Here is an 18919-nt window from a genome sequence, read left to right as displayed (position 1 = left end):
CTCTTTCTGGGTATTTTTTCATCCCCCTCCCCCGACTTTCCCTCTCTGCCTCTCATCAAATCTGCTGTCACCTCATCTGAGAAGACTTCCTAGTTCCCGTCCCCGTGGATGTTCTCGCCACACCTGGACTGCCAGTGCGCACCCCTCCTTAATAACACTTAACGCTTTGTTTCGCTGAACTAATCTGATTCCTTACCGGGCTGTGACCTGTTTGGAGAGCCAGGACTTTTGCTTTTGGATCCTCAGCTCCTGGAACAGCGCCTGGCACACAGCAGCCGCTCAACAGGCATCTTTTTTCCCCTGAGAACTCTCTTTTTTCTCTTTTGCCATCTCCACTCTTTGTCTCATTTCAACTTCTTCCATTTACCTAAGGCTCTTTTAAAATCTCTTACTTCTGGAGGTCTAGCTCTACACCACAGCAAACTTAGTAACTTATATCCAGGCCTTATATTTAAAAAAAATTCTTTTGCTGTAAAAAAGTTTTAAATTTGGCACTTAAAAATTTTAATCCAAAAGTAACTCATAAAATTACAGTTAGCTATGATTTCTGACATCTGTACATAATCAGAGATTCTCTTGAAATAAGAAATCTAACCTGTCAACGAATAAGAGGCATAGCAAGAGAAGCAAAAAGTTTATTTGGGATCTCAGGAATTCCAATTCGAGGAGCCTGACAGATTCAGGTAGAAACCCAAATAGTGTCCCACTAGGGAGTAAAAGTTAGGGGCTTTTAAAGGCAAAGGAGGAAGTTTGTATTACAAAGAATTTTAATTGGAGTTGGAGACAGAGAGCTAGACTTGGCTAAACATTGATTGACTGTTGATTTTATCTTCAGAAAGTCCACAATCCTCAGTCCTTGTGATCAGGATGTCCAGTTCTCCTGCTGACTTTTCAAACAATGGTTTGTAAAACAATTGCTGTTTTGGCCCACTCCAAAGGTTTTGCCCAGCCCAAGGTTGAAGACAGCAAGGCAGTTTCTCTGGAAGGGCTGCTCGACTCCATTTAAAATGGCTCCACTATAGTGGACAAACCTCAAATTGCTACAAAATGTAAAATGTGTGAATCCTAATTGAACAATTAGTTACACAATATTAATTAAAAAATAGATACATATATTTTTGCTGAGGAAGATTTGCCTTCAGCTAACATCTGCTGCCAATCCTCCTCTTTTTTTGCGTGAGGAAAATTAGCCATAAGCTAACATCTGTGCCAACTTCCTCTATTTTGTATGTGGGACACTGCCACAGCATGGCCGACAGTGGTATAGGTCTGCGCCTGGGAGCCGACCTGCAAACCTGGGCCGCTGAAGTGGAACACGCTGAGCTTAACCACTACACCCCAGGGCTGGCCCCAATACAATGTTAATTTTGAAGATAATTAAACATCCATTCTGATTTTACAATTTTCTATTTATACTTTGATATATATATTTCTTAAAGATTTTTGAAAGCTTGTAGGCCTTAGGTACTGGGACATTATACCCAATGTATAAAATGCTGCTGTCTTTCCTTGCAGGTGGAATAGAGAGAGAGAGAGTTCGCAGGCTTGAATTCACAAGCTGGTGTCAGGAGAAGAAGCTGTAAACATCTTGAGCTAATAATTGTTTAATTGGAGGACAAGGCAATAATGGTAACCACACCTAGTGAGGAGATACTGGGGCTAAATAATTATAAGGTGCTGAGGCTGCTCACAAAGCCACAACCCCCAAGAGATCAGGGTATCCTAGGACCCACAGGGTTTGGCACTGAAACTCACAGGTCTCTGGAGCAGCACCTGCAGTTAGGGTGGACATGTGCACTCTGTCAAGATGGTATTGGAGATTGCCATCACAGGGTCCCTACAGGTCATATCGAGGTGCGTGACAGCGAGAGAAAAAATATAAAGAGAAAAATGTGACAGACATAACCAGTGGTGGTTACAATAAGTCCTCATTTTACCATTCTTTTAAAAACTGTATATATATATTTTATGCACTCTTCTCTACCTCTCTTTGGATCAGAAATGGAACAGAAACACAGAGCCACATAGAGAGCAAAAGCTAAGCTCCTGTGGACTTCCACCAGTTTAGAAGCAGGTAGAGGCCACCCAAAGTATGGCTTCTGTGAAGGTAACAAAATAAAGGTTCTCCAAGCAAGCCCAATGCCTAGGAGGCAACCTGACCCAGCAGGTAGCAGATGTGTTGGCAGGATCTTTACTGTCACCTCGGAGGGGAGCCCAGAGTGCCAATATTTTAGCTGGCTCTGGATTGGGAGCCAGAGAAACTAGATGGAAGAAAAGTAAATCCCTAGACAGGGAGAAGAGTGGGAAGACAGAAAGAAAGAGGAGAAGGAAAGGAAGGAAAAAGAAGAAGGAAAGAGTTTTTCCGCTAAAAATAAACCTGCAAACCAAATTTCCAAAACATATGAAGGAAAATATTTCTAAGAAAGACTGGCAACAAAATCAATAATCAAAAAGTGAAATAACCTCAGACAAATGAAAGCAGTAGAACAATCTACAGGAAAAGTGAAAAAAAGGGCATTTTCTGGCTAAAAAAAAGATGAGTCGATAGAAAACTAAATATGTGTTTTTTCAAAGAATTCTCAAAGGGAGAAATGAATCACAATATTCAAGAAACAAACAAGGAATTATGAAACTAAAATAGGAATAAATGAAACAAGAACATAAGGATATGAAAAAGAGCTTATCAGAAATTCTGGAAAATAAAAAGTCCTGAGAGCTTTAAAAAGGGCATCTCTCTCCCTCTGGAGTTTGAAGCGCAAAGGCGGTGGCCTGCCTCCGAGGTCAGTTTTTGTTTTCTCTTGTTTACTTTTGCGGGCTAAACTTCTCCAGCTGCTCTAACCATTCTTCACATCTCAAGGTTCCCAGGCCCCAAACTGGCTCTGAGAACTAGACCCTCACTTCCTATCCTCTGGACAGTTAACATTTTTACCAGTTGAATCACAGCATTGGTTCATAATGAATTTGTGGTCAGCAATCAAGTCTTTTTTTTTTTTACATAAATGTTATAGTCAAATCCAGCTTCCCTTCCATATCATGTACTTGCAAAATTGATTTAACATATAGCTCTGTTAACCTTTATCTTATTGGTTTCGAGTTAGTATTTCTATGGTATTTAATCTAAATTCTGGTTTTGGCTATATCATAAACCTTTTGACTTTCATATCTTCTTCCAATAAGACAGGCAAAACTTCTGTCTCATTCAAAGTATTGAATAGGGCTGGACCTCAGATAGAACCCACTGGTACACCAGTAGGAACCTCTCTCCAGGGGGTCAGAGGTCCCGTAGCCAGTACTCTTTTGAGATGGTTGTTCATACAGCGGGGAGCCCGTCATTGCTATTCTGAGACTCGGAGGTAGTACTTTTGTTTCCTCTCCTGAATATTTTCCTTTGTACTTTTGACCTCAGGTTCTTTTAAGGCTTTTGCAGAACCCTACTTTTAATCATCCAACACATATTTATGGGTATCTGCTCTTTGCTAGACAAAGTTGTTGCTGAGGTTACAATGGTGACTCAGAACAGACATGGTCTCAGCCCTCCTGGAACTTACAGGCCGGAGGGTAAGAAAGTCATGAGTCAAATAAACACAGAAACAAATGTAAAATCCCGCTGTAGTAAGTGCTGAGAAGGAGAGATGCATAGTGCGTTGAGAGGCTATTATTGTGAGGTTTGATTTAGTCTGGGAGATCGGGAGAGGTTTTCCTAATTAAGTGAAGGTAGATCTAAGACCTTGGGCAGAAAGAGAGAGGAAGTGTTCCATGCAGAGGAATCAGCAAGTGCAGAGACTGTGGTGGGAGGGAGGAGGTTTCACTTACGGAATTAAGAGATGGCCATGGCGGCTGCCATGGAGACCTAAGGCGAGTGAGGTAAGAGATGAGGCTAGGAAGTGACTATTCGGGACCTCCTCCCCGGCTATTTCTTTGGAAGAAGGAATACTCTTCTGGAGCTGCTTCTGGACACAAGTTCTGTTCAACTATATCTCAGTATAGTATATACTGTATTATAATATGTAGTATTGTGAAATACTATTTGTTTGCTTGGGTTAACATTTCAAAATTCATTACTCATACCCTGTGCTTTGGTGTGTCGACATCAGAGGTCATAAATATACTGTTAATCAGCTTCTTGCCGCACCTTCCAACGTCAAGAATTACTAAGTACTTCCTCCTTAATGCTGCTACTTGGTCACAATTGTTCCTCACACTATGTGATTTTAAAGTTTTATTTGGGTGGTTTATTTTTTTATCCCTAAAATTTAGATGAGGGTACATTCATTTTGGATAGTAACTTGGGAGTAACTATTAACTATCAAAAAATGCTTATAACTCATGACCCACACCACCACTTTTAGGTTATATATTCTAGAGCTGCGTTTTTCAAAGTATGGCCCTTGGACCACCATCATTAGCATCACCTGAGAACTCTTTGGAAATGCCAATGCTCCAGGTCCCACCCAGCTCTACTAAGTCAGAAACTCTAAGAGTGGTGCCCTACAATCTGTGATTTTAAAAGCCCACTAGCTGATTCTGATACAGGCTAAAGTTTGAAAACTACTACTCTAAAGAAGTATCTGCACACATTGCATCAGATAACTTTTGCTGTAAAACAAGAACTATTTATTTAGCTCACAGTTTTCCAGGTTGGCAACTTGGGCTAGACTCAGCGAGGCAGTTCTTCTGATTTCCTCTGGCCTCAGTCATTGTCAGCAGTCTGCTGCTGGGTTAGTTGGGGGCTGGCTGGGGTAGGTTGCCCTCAGCTGACACAGCTCAGTTCTGTCCTGTCTGGTCTCTCTTTCTCCAACAGGGTTGCCTGTGCTTGTTCACCTGATGGCTGGACAGAGATCCAAGAGAGAGAAGGCAGAAGCATTCAAGACCTCTTGAGGCCTAAGCTTGGAACTGGCACACTGTCACGTCTGCTGCATTCTATTGGCCAAATTAAGTCCAAAGTCATCCTAGATTTAAGGGGAAGAGAAAAGGATTTTACCTGTTGATGAGAAGAGCTACAAACTCTCATTGTAAAGTGTATGGATATAGGGAGGGTGGAGAATTGTGACCCTTTTTTACAGTCTTCCACACGTGTGCATATAGAAATAATACACGACTGTTTATTGCAGCATTTTTGATAATAACAAAACATTGGAAACAACCTAAACACCCTTCACTAAGGGAATGGGCAAGTTGTGGCACATCCATACCATGGAATACTGTGTATCCATTGAAAGGAATGAGCTAGGTCTCTTTCTGGGCCGACTAGAAGAAATATAAAGCAAAACTTTTTTTTTTTTAAATAAAAAAAGACAACTGAAGAGCAGTTTGTACAGAATAATACCATTTATATATTTTTAAAACCTACACAGCATTACGTATTTTTGATGGGTACATGTATATGCTTGTAGAGGTATTTTAGAAGGTCTAGAAGCACACACACCTGACTTACAGCAGTGATTCTCTTGGGGAGTGAGGGAGGAGGCAAGAATTCAAAGTGGTGGTCGGAGAGGATTTTAGCTTCATCTGTTAGGTTATTTTTTTCAAAAAAGAATACATATGTATTCTATGAAATTAAAATTAAAAAAATAAAACATAAATTTGGTTGGAAGCCCATTTCAGGGTAAGTCTCTTGTCTGACACATTCTTCCAGGTCTTTATGAGATTCTGTCGTTCACTCAACCACATTTAGTGAAGACTGCTGTGATCTATGCACTGTACTGGGTGCTAAGGGCACTCAATCCTTTGTCAGGTTCCCACCATTTTAGTCTCTAATCAGTTTCTTACCCATATCTTCAAAGTCTTTAGCAAGAAATTCCAGGTTTTTTCTGACCGCATTATGGATTCCCATGTGTATCAGCAGAAACGGGCTGTGACTGGTGGGCTATTACTGTATCTGGATCTGGGAAGATGCATGCCTCCCAGTGAACCTTGTCAAGATTAAACGTGGCGGCTGTCACCCCTTAGCAAGGATCACATACTGTTTTAACACTGCCATTCATTTTTATCCCATCCCTATACCCTCTTGCAAAACCCCTTCCTAGCTTGTTTCCAAAGCTTTTATTGAGCAGACGACAGAGCGTCATATGACCTGTTCATTCTTGCCACAAATGATTGGATGACAGGTAAACCCCTACCCAGGGTCAGCCAAATTGGATTTTCTCTCCCAGAACTTTTTAACGGTGGTACAGGAATTTTGATCAGTCTTTCTTGAGTGCTTGGGCTGGTGGATCCTGGAGGACCAGATGGCCACCTTTTTCCTCAAGTATTGAGAAATAGAGAAAGCTGGTCTGCAGAGAAGAGAATGAGACAGATGTGCATAGATGAGAGGCCATATAATTAGTTAGTTAGACAGACGGTTAATTAAGAATCAGAGCTGCTTTAGTTTGATGGCTTAGGTTCCAGCTTTCAGCTCACCTGCCCCCCAGTACACTTCCTGTTTGGGGCATGTCTGTAAGAATTCCTTTAAACATTCCAATAATCTCCCCAATTCTTCTTTCAGTTTTTTCAAAATTAATCTGAATGGGTTTCTGTTACTTCTAATCAAATAATCCTTCACTATAGCACCATCACAAAGTATGTCTTCTATGTGAGGTGGAAACCTATGCCTTCATGCCAGAGCCTGCAAATCTATGTGAACACATTACATTCTCTTGAATACCTGGAATTACACTCTGTATGGAAAAAGTCTCATATAAGGGGATAGCTTTGATAGGTTAGAATTTATTACTCACTTTCTCTATTTTCACATTTTTCCACTTCTAAGTAATCTATGGGTCAAAAAGGAAGCCTCAAGGAAAATTTAAAGGATACATTGAATTGAATGAAAGTGAAAATACAGCATATTAAAATTTATGGAGCACAGATAAAGCAGCACTGAGAGAGAAATTTACAGCACTAAATTATATAAATTGGGAAATGGTGTACATTAGGAAAGAGTAGAGGTCTCAAATCAATAGTCTAAGCTCCTATCTAGGAAAAAACAGAGCAAAATAAACCCAAAGCAGCAGAAGAAAGGAAATAATAAAGAGCATATATCAATGAAATTTAAAACAAAAACAATAGAGAGAATCAATGAAACAAAGGGCTGGTTCTTCAAAAAGATTGATAAACTTGACACAACTTAACCAAAATATAATTTGAATAGCTTTATAACTACTAAGAGGATTGAATTTATAATTTAACACCCCTGCCCCCCAATGAAATCTCTAGGCCCGGATGGTTTTACTGGAGAATTCTAACAAACATTTAAACAAGAATTAGCACCAGTTCTCTACAATCTTTCCCAGAAAATAGAAGAGGAGGGAACACCTTCCCATAGTATAACCCTGATACCAAAATCAGACAAAGACACTACAAAAAAAGATAGAAAGTTACAGCCCAATACCTCTCATGAATATAGACTTACAGATTCTTAACAAATACTACCAAATAAAATTCAGCAGTACATAAAAAGAATTATACTCTGTGACCAAGTGAGGTTTATTCCAAGGATTGAAGCTTCGTTTAATATTTTAAAAAATCAACCAACAGAATCTACCATATTAACAAGCTAAAGAAGAAAAATCACATAATGATATCAATTGATGTAGAAAAATTATTTGATAAAAGTCAACAGCTTTTCATAATAAAAACTCTCAGGGGCCTGCCTGGTGGCACAGCAATTAAGTTCACAACTCCGCTTCGGTGACCCTGGGTTCGCCAGTTTGGATCCTGGGTGCGGACATGGCGCTGCTCAGCAGGCCATGCTGTGGCAGGCATCCCACATAGAAAGTAGAGGAAGACGGGCACAGATGTTAGCTCAGGGCCAGTCTTCCTCAGCAAAAAGAGGACAATTGGTGGCAGATGTTAGCTCAGGGCTAATCTTCCTCAAAAAAAAAAAAAAAAACAAAAAACAAACAAACCAGAAACCTCTCAGAAACATAGGAATAAAGAGGAACTTGGTCAACTTGATAAAGAGCATCTCTGTCTCTAAAAACTACAGTTAAGTTATATTTAATGGGAAAGACTGAATGCTTTCCCCTAAGATTAAGAATAAGGCAAGTATGTCCATTTTCACTACTCTTGTTCAACATAGTGCTGGAAATTCTAGCCAGTAAGATAAGGCAGAAAAGGAAATAAGAAGCACATATATTATAAGGGAAGAGGTAAAACTGTTCCTATTTATAGATAATCTGAATGTATAGGTAGAAAACCTCACAGGAATCTTTAAAGACAAACAAACAAAACCTCCTGGAACTAATAAGTGAGTTCAGCAAGGTCATAGCATATAAGAAAAGCATAAAAATACCAATTGTATTTCCATATGCCAGCAATGAACACTTGGACACCAAAATTTTAAATGCGATACCATATTTTATCACTCAAAAATATCCCACCATATTTAGGTGTAAATCTAACAAAATATGTGCAGCACTGGTATACTGAAAACTACACAACAATGATGAAAGAACTCAAAGAAGATCTAAATAAATGGAGAGACATACCATATTCATGGATTGGAAGACTCAACATAGTAAAGATGTCAATTCTCCACAAACTGATATACAGGTTTAACACAATTCCTATTAAAATCCCTGCAAGATCTTTTTATAGATATAGACAAGAACGTATTAAAATTTTTATGGAAAGACAAAGAAACCAGAATAGCTAAAACAATTTTGAAAAGAAGAATAAAGTGGGAGAAATCAGTCAACCTGATTTCAAGACGTATTATATAACACAGTGATCAAGACTGTGTAGTACTGGCAGAGGAACAGACATATAGACCAGAGGAATAGAATAGAGAATGTAGAAATAGACCTACACAAATATGTCCAACTGATTTTTGACAATGGTGCAAAAGTAATTCAATGGAGGAAAGATAACCTTTTTAACAAACTGTATTGGAACAATTCAACATTTATAAGCAAAAAAAATGAGCCTCAATCTAAGTCTCACATAAAATTTAACTCAAAATGGATCACACACTTAAATGTGAATGTAAAACTATAAAACTTTTAGAATAAAGCTTAGGAGAAAATCTTTGGGGTCTGGGGCTATTGAAAGAATTCTTAGACTTGACACCAAAAGCATGACCCATAAAAGGAAAATTAATATATTAGACTTAAAAATTAAAAACTTTTATCTGAGAAAGACTCTCATAATAGGATGAAAAGATAAGCTACAGAGTGGGAGAAAATATTTGCAAACCACATATCCAAGAAAGGACTAGCATTTAGAATATTTTAGGAGCTCTCAAAACTCAACAGAGAAAAGAACAAACAATATAATTAGAACATGGCCAGAAGACATGAAGAGACATCTCACTGAAGAGGATATACAGATGTCCAAAAAACACATGAAAAGATGTTCAAAATCATTTCCATAGGTAAATAAAAACTAAAATTACAGTGGAATATTACTACACATCTGTTGAAATGGCAAAAATAAAAAATAGTGACAACACCAAATGATGGCGAGGATGCAGAGAAGCTGGATCACTTATGCATTGCTGGAAGGAATGTAAAATGGAACAGCCATTCTGGAAAATAGTCTTGTGGTTTCCTAAAAAAACAAACCATATGACCCAGTATTTGCAATTCTGAGCATTAAGCCCAGAGAAATGAGGACTTATGTTCATACAAAAGCCTGTACGTGAATATTTATACCAGCTTTATTCATATGGTCCAGACTGAAAGCAACCCAGATGTCCTTCAGCTGGTGAATGGTTAAACAAACTGTGTTACATTCCTACCATGTAATACCTCTCAGCAAAGAAAGGAAAGAACTATTGATATACACAGCAACCTGGATGAATCTCCAGAGAATTATGGTGAGTGAGACAAGCAATTCCCAAAGATATGTAGCTGTATGATTCCATTTATATAACATTCTTGAAATGACAACCTTATAGAAATGGAGAACAGACGAGTGTTTGCCGGGTGTTAAGGAGAGGGAAATGGATGTTGCTTTAAAAGGGCAATATGAGGGATCCTTGTGATGATGGAGCTTTTCTGTATCTTGATTGCATCAATTGTCAGTATCCTGGTTGTGAAATTTTACTATAGTTTTGCAAGATTATCCATGGGGAAAACCAGATAAAGGGTACACAGGATCTCTCTGTCTTGTTTCTTAGAACTGCATGGGCATCTACAATTATCTCAAAATAAAAAGTTTATTTAAAAATAAAAGATGCAGTATGAACCAGGATGAATACTCTGAAGCTCAAGCTCTGTTTAGCCACATGAGAAAGTCCAGACTCTTGTGGTTAGCTAGGCATGTGGATAACCTATTGAGAAAAACTGTTTTCTTGTTTTTTCCGGAAAAAAAAGCAGCCCACAAAGGAATAAACCACATTTCCTCCCCTGCCAAGAGGGCAGCCAGGACTCTGAGTCCCCAGGGGGTAGTTAACAACCTTCACTGGTCCATTTAAGAGGTCTCAACCCACCGGAGAGCAAACAGAGACGGTTTTGTCTTGCCCAGCTATCTGCTTTGCTTCGCCAAATCCCTTTCCAGCCGGGTAGAGGGGAGCTTTAGTGATATCTCTGTCTGCTCTAGTACCTTTTCTGCCACATCTAGCTATTAAAATAGTGTAATTTCAAGGGACTATTCAGTTGCTTCAGATACTATTCCATTTGCCAAGTCCAGTCCACACCTGTCTCCAGGAGCTGGGCAGGGTGCCTCTTGCAGCTGCCTGGGGGCCTGGTAGGAGTTGAATGGGGGTTATGCAGGGAGAGGCATCTGCTTGCTTTCTTTCATCACCCTCCTCCTTCCTTCTAGTCTCTCACACCCATACCCACTGTTGGGAACAGGCATGGGGAAAGGGAGCAGACAGGAGAATGACGGTTTGTGCAGGTTCCAAGAGTGTGGCCCTGGGTCTGGAACAGCTGGCACAGCCCTGGAGAGCCTGCCTCTAGAAGGCACAGCTGCCTGTGCACATTGAGCAGGAACCTCCAAAGACCATGGCTTTTCCAAGCTCAGTGAAGACCTCCCAAGACCAAGCTGGATACTGATGAGGTTGTGTGCAGAGGGAATTCCCACCTACAAGTGGCCTTTGCAGGCCTGGGGATCCCCACAGAACACCACAGCAGCAACCATAGACAGAGGACCAGCAACCTGTCGCCACAATTTTTTGGGGCTCTTGTTTGATACTTAAGAGGAGGAAAGAGTCCCTCCCCCCAAAACGGTTAATATTGTGCTTTTTACCAACTTTGATAGGTGAGGCCCTAACTGTATTTAATTTGATTTATGCAAATAAGAAGATAAAGTATTATTTGCACCCTGAGCCCCATGGACACTGACATTTTTATTGAATGAAATGAGTGGAGTAATTCATTTTTGTTATACTCTTCAGCACTGAATCAAGTTGTCGTGGATATTTGGCTTCTTTGGGGCCTCCTTAAAACACTTTTCCCTTATTAGAGAGAATTTCTTATCTTATGAATCCTACCTCCCTAAGGAATAACAATAATAATAGCAAATAAAGGTGCTTATTCCATGTCAGGCACAGTTCTAAGCACTTTACATACATCATTTCATTTAAGCATCATACCAGCTCTAAAGGTGGATAGCATTGTTATTGTTGCCATTTTATACATGAGGAAATGGAGGGACAAGGAAGTTAAGTAATTTGCCCAAAGCCACACAGCTGGTAGATGATGGCGTCAAGAATTTATGTTTATCCCAGTCTCCCTTCACTTGGCAGCAGATGTGTGAAGTAGGCTCCACTGATCAGAGGTGCTTTTTTTCAGAAGCTGGTGATGCCATTGAGCGTGGTGGTCGAGACATCCGGTTTCTGGGGCAGCAGTGGTAGGGGTTCTTGTAGTGCCCAGTGCCCTTCTGCGCAGGGCTGCCCCACTGTGGACTCCCGCACTGTTCCGGGCACTACGGCCGCTCTCACCTCCCCAGGTTCTGGGAATGCCCTAATATTAAAGACTATGTGTGTCTCCTTTACCTCTGCTGTGCAGGCATAATTAAAAATAGCACCCCTTTCCCTCTCAAATGAGGAAATAAAATGTATGGTCATTCCACCCAGTATATTTTAATAAATTCCTTTTCTGCTTGAACTGGCTAGAGTGGTCTTTGTGATTTGCAGCTAGAAACGTGCCTGATATGAAAGACTCTTCAGAATCAGACCCTCCCTCATTTCCCACCTCTCACTGGTGCTCTTATCTCAGTTTTCTGAAAACAGAAGGCTGTTAAATGCCTCCAGGCTTGTGCACAGGCTTTTCTTTCTTCCTGGAATGTTCTCTTCTCCAATGTTCACCTGGCAAACTCCTGCCCCCGAGAGTGTCAGGCACCTCGTTCCTCCCTCCATCTTGCCCTACGTTCCTCTACTGTAGCACTTAGCCGCATGTTGCAATTTGACCTAACTTTTTGGATTTGTTTTTTGGATTTGATTTTTTACCTAACTATTTGGATTTGCCAATGATCTGTACATTCCTTCAGAGTAGAGACTGTTTTGTCTGGGTTTAGCCCTAGTGCCTGGCACATGGGAAGCTTTTCCACAAGTACGTATTGAAAACTTTCTATGAATGAGTGTAAAATTGTACTTTTTATGGAAAAATATGTAAATTGATTTATGATGATTACTGATTTAAATGGTGGTTTTAGCGGTCTGCTACTAAAGTTTCAATCTCTAAAGGTTTTCATCTGTGGATCTTGACTTTCAGCTTGAGAGAAACCTATCAGAGGACTGGAAAATGGAATTCAGGTCATCAGGACATCTTAATGAGTACTCAGCTATCTTGGCCTCTTAGGCCCCCTCACCATTATTAGACTACTTTATTTAATAGCAGGTATTATCTCCCTTACAAGGGAGAAAACTGAGGCTAAGAAAGGCTAAGTTCCTCATGGAAATAAAGCAAAATGGCAGAATCAGAATTTGAAATAGGGTTCCCTCCAGGTGATACCGATGCTGATATCAGTTTCCCCACATTAAACCCAGCATATATGGGGTTAAAACCAAAGCACTCATTCCCTGCTTACTCTCTGGCTTCCTGTCTCCAGAATCCACTATCCTCCATGGAGACAGATACCGCCAAGGACATGCACCTGGCTTCATGATCTCCTCCCTGCAAGGAGATACAGGCTGGTGGGAAAGCTGCTGACCAGCAAGGTCACGGGGCTCCCTCCTCTCTGCAAGTAGTCTCAAGGCCAAAGACAGGCTGGTGGGAAAGCTCCGACCAGCAAGGCCATATTCTCACCCTCCCCTGCCTAACCCCCCCAAATAAAAACCATTCCTTTTAGCTTTTCAGGAAGTTTGGGGTTTGAGCGTTAGCTGCCCTCTCTCCTTGCTCAGCGCTGTGCAAAAATAAAATTCCTACTTTCTTCCGCCACACCCGGTGTCAGAGATTGGCTGGCTGCGCAACGGGTGAGCGAACTCACTTTAGGTTTGGTAACACAGGTTGTGCCTATTTCCTTGTCTGGCTCCCTTGGGAATTTATATAAGGCAAGGGAGTATGCATTCCATGTGAAGATTTACAGAGGAGGGAAGGCCACAGCCTATCCAACACTTCTGACTACTGTCTTTTCAGCCTGTTTCTTTGGCTCTATCTTCAAATGGAGATGAAACAGCCAGTGATATTACTGTAGGATTTCAAAGCTAGAAGGCACATTAGACATTATCTAGTGTGGTAGTGTAACCACCAAAGGGGGTCTTCTACTCACCACAAGACAAGCCAACAGTCAAGAGGCGAGGTGGTAAGAGAGAAAGGGTCTTTTTGTTACAGTTTGCTGGCAAAGGGGAAGATGGTGGACTCGTGTCCTAAAGAACCATCTTAAAACTACAAAAATTTGAAGCAGTTTTATAGGGCAAATGGGCTGAAAAAGGGGGGTCTCAGGATGTTGACCATCTGGAGTTGTAGTCCTTGAGACTACCGAATATCCTTTTCTCTCTTCACCAGGGACAGATATCAGCAGAGATTTTTTCCCAAAAGTCATTACATCCCTGGAAAAGCTGAAAGAACAAAGTTATTGCCTTATCAGAATAGGGAGGTCTATGTATAAGCCAAGGCTACAAAAATAGCAGAGCAAACAGATGTGTACTTTTCTAAGCTATGTGCAAACTAGAGCATTGCTAACAAGGAAAAGGGGGTGTCTTGTTTTAGTCCCAACATAGTTCCCCTCTATAAGATGGCTTCCCTTATGCTAACTTATGTTAACCATTGGCTGTATTTATCTTAGCTATTTAGGCAGCACTAACAGTGGCTTTCATGGGATGGGGCGTTTGGAAAGACATCAAGCTATTTTTTGCTTATCATAATGAGGGGAGGAGAAAAACGGTCCCTAACATTTAGTGGAAGGGGATTTAGGATGATTTGGAAAATCCTCCAATCTGTGGGACAGTTGTACTGACAAAGATTCTCTCCTTGACTAACTCCAGGCAGTCTCCTCTGAGCCCTCTTCTCACCTAGGCCTCAACTTTGGCTATAAAGACTTGAACTAACACTAACAGTACCTAACAGCTCAAGGCCTCATTCCCAGGTTGACTCTAGCCCTGTTAAAGTGCTTGCCTGAGAATACTTGTGGCTGCCAAGAGCATTTACTGTTTGTTCCAGTCAACACTTGAAGATAGGGCCCCTGCCTCCCAGTCTCTGTGGGAGGTTGGAAGCCTGACTTCAATAAGTGCCGCTTAGCAAAGCCAGATGGGTTTCACATGCACCAATCCCTTCTTCCCATTTTTTGTAATTTTTCACTTCCCTGACTCTGCTGAAGCCCCCACTGCTACTCCTCCCTAATCCTTCATTCTTCCTTCAAAACGCCCAGTCACTTTTGCACAAATTGGAATGGCACTCATTTTCCCAACTGTCAAGATTTACTGAGTAAAAGCTGTTTTCATTGCTTTAGCTAATGTCCAGCTGTGTTTATCTTTGACCGTGCACAATGAATTGTTCTTCCCCAAATACCACCCTTAAGAAACTGAGACACTTGTTTGCAAAACAAGGTTACGTAGGTGTGTTCACTTTGTGATAATTCACTGAGATGTACACTTATGTTTTGTGCACTGTTCTGTCTGTGTCTTATACGTTAATGTAAAAATTCACATATAACAAAATAAAAACCTGAGAAAACGATAACAAGGGATCATTTAAGAAATATTCATTGAAATGGTGTTAAGTGGAAAAAGTAAGACATTCTAATTTGCAGTGGCAAAAACACAAACATGTATGAAGATCACCAGAATGTGGAGAAAGAGGAATCTGTTATGATTACAGGTGTTTTTTAAAAAGAATGTTGTTAATATATACTTAAAAAACACTCTATTGAGAGATAATTGAAATATAATAAGCTGTACAAAAATTAAGTGTACAATTTGATAAGTTCTGACATATGTATACACCTGTGAAACTATCAGCACAATCAAGATAGTGAACATTTCCATCCCTCCCCTTTATAATCCGTCCCTCCCTCCCTGCTTTCTCCCCACTCCCCAAGCAACTACTGATCTGTTTTCTGTCACCATACATGAGTTTGCATCTTTTAGAATTACATATATATGAAATCATATAGTATGTATGTGCTTTCTTTTTTTACCTGGCTTCTTTCTCTCAGCAGAATTATTTTGAAATTAATAATGATACTTCAGGTATTGATAGTTTATTCCTTTTACTGATAGACGGCATTGCATTGTGTGGATATCACACGATTTGTTCATATACTTAGCTGTTGATGGACTTTCGGGTTAGTTTCAGTTTTTGATTATTACAAATAAGCTGCTATGAACATTTGCATAAAGTTTTTGTGGAACATTGTATACAAGTTTTTGTGTGAACGTATGTTTTCATTTCTCTTGGGTATGTACCTTGGAGTGGAATTGTTGGGTCCTATGATAACTCTATGTTTAGTCTTCTGAGAACCTGCCAGATTGTTTTCTGAAGCAGCTGCATCATTTTACTTTCCTACCAGCACTGTATGAGAATTCTAATTTCTCCACATCCTTGCCAACACTGTCTTTTTTTGGAGGAAGATTAGCCCTGAGCTAACTACTGCCAATCCTCCTCTTTTTTGCTAAGGAAAAACAGCCCTGAGCTAACATCCACGCCCATCTTCCTCTACTTTATACATGGGATGCCTACCACAGCATGGCTTTTGCCAAGCGGTGCCATGTCTGCACCTGGGATCTGAACTGACAAACCCCGGGCAGCTGAGAAGTGGAATATGCAAACTTAACTGCTGTGCCACCAGGCCGGCCCCACCAACACTGTCTTTTTGTTTGTTTGTTTGCTGAGGAAGACAAGCCCTGAGCTAACATCCATTGCCAATCTTTCTCTTCGTTTTTGCTTGAGGAAGATTAGCGCTGAGATAACATCTGTGCCAATCTTCCTCTATTTTGTATATGGGTCACCACGACAACATGGCTGGCAAGTGATATAGGTCTGTGTCTGGGATCTGAACCCACGAACCCAGACTGCTGAAGCAGAGTGCACCAAACTTAACCACTTCATCATGGGGCCTGCTTAACTGTCTTTTTGATAATAGCCATACTAGCTGGTGTGGAGTAGCATCTTATTGTGGCTTTGCTTTGCATTTCCCTGATGGCTAATGATGTTGAACTCATTGGCCATTTGTATATCTTCATTGAAGAAATGTCTATTCAGATCCTTCACTCATTTACATAACATTCTTGAAATGAAAAAATTATGGAAATGAGAACAGATTAGTGATTATGAAGGGTTAGGGACTGGGATGGGAGGAGGAGAGAATGGAGGTGGGTGTGTTTATGAAAAATCAACATGAAGGATACTGGTGGTGATAGAAATGTTCCTTATCTTGACTGTGTGGTGGATACATGAACCTATACATGTGATTAAATTACATAGTGCTAAATAAACACACACACACACACACACACACAAGTGCAAATAAAACTGGGGAAACCTTAATCAGATTGGTGAATTTCATTTATATCAATAACTGGTTGTGACATCATACTACAGTTTTGTAAGATGTTAACATTGGGGAAAACTGGGTAAAGGTACACAGGATTTCCCTCTATTATTTCCTAGTGCATGTGAATCTACAATTATCTCAGAAAATAAAAAGTTGAATTAAAAAATGCAATTTAAAAAACCCCTTATGGTCAATTCTTCAACAAGACATAACAAGCCATGGTGTTTGTGTGCCTGACAGCAGAGTATCAAACCATGTGAGACAAAACTGATAGAACTGCAGGGAGAAATAGATGAATCAACTATCATAGTTGGAGACTTCAACACCCCTCCATCAGAAATGGACAGATCCAGCAGGCAGAAAATCAGGAAGGACAAAGTAGAACTCAATAACACCATCAACCAACTGGATATAATGGACATTTATAGACTACTTCATCCAACAACAGCAGGATACACACTTTTTTCAAGCTCACATGGAACATTCACCAAGATAAACCATATTCTTGGCCATAAAACATAAAACACAGGAGTGATGTCAGCATCATGGTGGAGTGAGCTCTTCCTTTTTCTCTCTCCACTAAGATACAATGAAAAGGACATTTAGAGGCCGGCCCCATGGCCGAGTGGTTAAGTTTGCACACTCTACTTTGGCGGCCCAGGGTTTTACTGGTTCAGACCCTGGGCACAGACATGGCACTGCACATCAGGCCATGCTGAGGTGGCATCATCATAGCAGAGCCAGAAGGACCTACAGCTAGAATATAAAACTATGTACTGGGGCTGGAGGTGGGGGGGGGGGGGGGGGGGGGGGCTTTGGGGAGAAAAAGGAAAAAAAAAGAAGATTGGCAACAGATGTTAGCTCAGGTGCCAACAAAGGACATCCACCTAACACAATAGATGTCTGAGAGACCCATGCAGCCATATGTCTGAAGGTGGAGGTGCTGGACCCCCTGGGAGGCAGTGGAAGGAGGAAAGTGGATCTCCTCTCCTTCCCCAGTGGCAGCAATCTAGGGCATGGGCCCTTATGTGGCAGCTGGTGTATGACTCTGAGAGGAGAAGGGGGAAAAGGCAGCCCTCTGTGAGAACAATTTTGCTCTTGGAGTTGCCTCCCAGCCCATGAGAACGCTCCATACTGAGGTGGCTAAGCAGTTGCAGAGGTGTCCCCACCAAGCTGAGCGGTCCAGGCAGGCAGACAGTGAGTGCAGAGCAGGAACATGGTGGGAAAGAAGGCACCCCCTCCCCTGCATCCTGTCTAGCGTATTAGCTCAGCCAGTCAGCCAGAGCTTGGGATCCCCAGCAGAGCACCTGTGTCTACGTGTGTAAAGCAGTGGCAGCCAGATGCAGAAAGCCCCATCAGCACTGCTTCCAATGTATGGGCACAACTTCCAGAGTTTGTGGCAGCCTCAGAAAACATAGCTCCTATTCCCCTCAGTGGTGACAGATGGAATCTGTGACCAGATACTACCACTATGCTACAGCAAAAGTCCACCCATCAAACAGCATGAAGAATTAACACTCCAGACCAGAAGAAAGATGACAAGTACCCAGAAACCAATCCTGAAGTCACAGAAATTTACAATCTAAATGACAGAGAATTCAAAATGGTTATCATAAAGAAACTCAACAAATTACAAGAAAACATATAAAGACAGTTCAATGAATTTAGGAATAAAATTAATGAACAGAGGAAATTTTTCAAAAAAGAGATTGAAATGATAAAAAAACGAAATGTTAGAAATGAAGAACACAATGAATGAGATAAAGAAAGATCTGGAATCCTTAAAAAACAGAGCTGATATTATGGAGGACAAAATTAATAATTTAGAGGACAGAAATATAGATATGCTGCAGATGGAGGAGTAGAGAAAACTAAGACTAAAAAGAAATGAAGAAATTCTCTGAGAAATACCTGACTCAATTGTGAAATGCAACGTAAGGATTATAGGTATTTCAGAGGGAGAAAGGAGCGGAGAGGTTTTTCAAAGAAATAGTAGCTGTAGGGCCAGCTCAGTGGCATAATGGTTAAGTTCACATGCTTTGCAGGTTTGCTGGTTCAGATCCTG

The 18919-nt window shown here is 40.8% G+C and overlaps 1 long non-coding RNA gene across 1 annotated transcript; it reads left to right on the top strand.

Annotated features, from left to right (window-relative positions):
* Positions 1–843: 843 nt before the first annotated feature.
* LOC124235806 (uncharacterized) lies at positions 844–5528 on the top strand. Its single transcript, XR_006887571.1, has 3 exons — positions 844–901; positions 1516–2780; positions 4802–5528. It is a non-coding gene; the product is annotated as an uncharacterized LOC124235806 (long non-coding RNA).
* Positions 5529–18919: the final 13391 nt, after the last annotated feature.

This window comes from Equus quagga, chromosome 2 (assembly GCF_021613505.1).
Source record: "Equus quagga isolate Etosha38 chromosome 2, UCLA_HA_Equagga_1.0, whole genome shotgun sequence".
Lineage (NCBI taxonomy): Eukaryota > Metazoa > Chordata > Mammalia > Perissodactyla > Equidae > Equus > Equus quagga.
This window is presented reverse-complemented; position numbering and strand designations above follow the sequence as displayed.